Here is a 1,878-nt window from a genome sequence, read left to right on the forward strand (position 1 = left end):
CAATAATCAAGACTTAACTACAACAAGACTGTGCACAAAGCCCATAAAGGGGTGCACCAAGAGTGTCCACCTCAGGTAATTGGGGAGGCTGAGCCACTGGGCCTATAGGACACCAAGCACAGAAAGCCACTCTATCATTACAGGGAAGCCATAAAAAATGCGGAAACAAAGAAACAAGTCACAAATGACAGAAATGGAGGAAAGCAAACTACTGGATATAGAGTTCAAAACTACACTTTTAAGGTTTTTCAAGAACTTTCTAGAAACCGTTGATAAATTTAGTGAGACCCTCAATAAATCCAGTGAGACCCTTGAGCATATGAAAAAGGACCAACTAGAAATTAAGCACACACTGACTGAAATAAAGAATATTATACAGAGTTCCAACAGCGGACTAGAGGATTGCAAGAATCAAGTCAAAGATTTGAAAATATGAAGAAGCAAAGAACACCCAACCAGAAAAACAACCAAAAAAAAAATCCAAAAAAACGAAGATAGTGTAAGGAGATTCTGGGACAACTTCAAGCGTACCAACATCCCAATTATGGGGGTGCCAGGAGAAGAGAAAGAGCAAGATATTGAAAACCTATTTGAAGACATAATGACAGAAAACTTCCCCTACCTGGTGAAAGAAATAGACTTACAAGTCCAGGAAGCACAAAGAACCCCAAACAAAAGGAATCCAAAGAGGACCACACCAAGAGACATCATAATTAAAATGCTAAGAGCAAAAGACAAATCTTAAAAGCAGCATGAGAAAAACAGTCAGTTACCTACAAGGGAGTACCCATACGACTATCAGCTGATTTCTCAACAGAAACTATGCAGGCCAGAAGGGAGTGCCAAAAAATATTCAAAGTAATGAATAGCATGAACCTACAACCAAGATTACTTTACCCAGCAAAGCTGTCATTCAGAATTGAAGGTCAGATAAAGAGCTTCACAGATAAGGAAAAGCTAAAGGAGTTCATCACCACCAGACCAGTATTATATGAAATGCTGAAAGGTATCTTTTAAGAAGAGGAGGAAGAAGAAAAAGGTAAAGATACAAATTATGAACAACAAATACACATCTATCAACAAGTGAATCTAAAAATCAAGTGAATAAATAATCTGATGAACAGAATAAACTGGTGAATATAATAGAATCAGGGGCATAGAAAGGGAGTGGACTGACTATTCTCGGGTGGAGGGGAAAGGGGTGTGGGGGTGCGGGAAGAAACTGGACAAAAATCGTACACCTATGGATGAGGACAGTGGGGCGGGGGGTAAGGGCAGAGGGTGGGGTGGGAACCGGGTGGAGGAGAGCTATGGGGGGAGAAAAAGAGGAACAACTGTAATAATCTGAACAATAAAGATTTAATTAAAAAGGGGGGGGACTATTGTATATGCTGTCTATAAGAGTCACACTTAAAACATAATTACGTTGAGCAATTGAAAGTAAATGAATGGAAAGAGACTCACTAGAGAATTACCACTGGAAAGGCAACTAATGTAGCAATACCAGTATCAGACAAAAAAGATTTTAAGACAAAGAGAATCAGTAAGATAAAAGAGATCAGATTTATCAATGAAAGGATAATTCATTAGGAAGATTGAACACTTAAATCTCTTACACCTAATAATATAGCCTCAATTATATAAAGCAAAAATTGATAGTATTAAAGAAGAAAAAAGAATTTCCATAATCCCTGAAGATTTTAACTTACAGATCACTTTAGCAAAAAGATAAATCTTATAAATGCAAAAATCCTAAATGAAATTTCAGCAAATCTAAGGCAATAAAGTTTGCAGAAAAACATCATAATGAAATAGAATTCATTCCAAGAATCTGAGGGTAATTTAACATTTAAGTATTTTCTCTAATTCTCTGTAATA

Source organism: Myotis myotis, unplaced genomic scaffold (genome assembly GCF_014108235.1).
Source record: "Myotis myotis isolate mMyoMyo1 unplaced genomic scaffold, mMyoMyo1.p scaffold_m19_p_5, whole genome shotgun sequence".
In the NCBI taxonomy this organism is placed as follows: Eukaryota; Metazoa; Chordata; class Mammalia; order Chiroptera; family Vespertilionidae; genus Myotis; species Myotis myotis.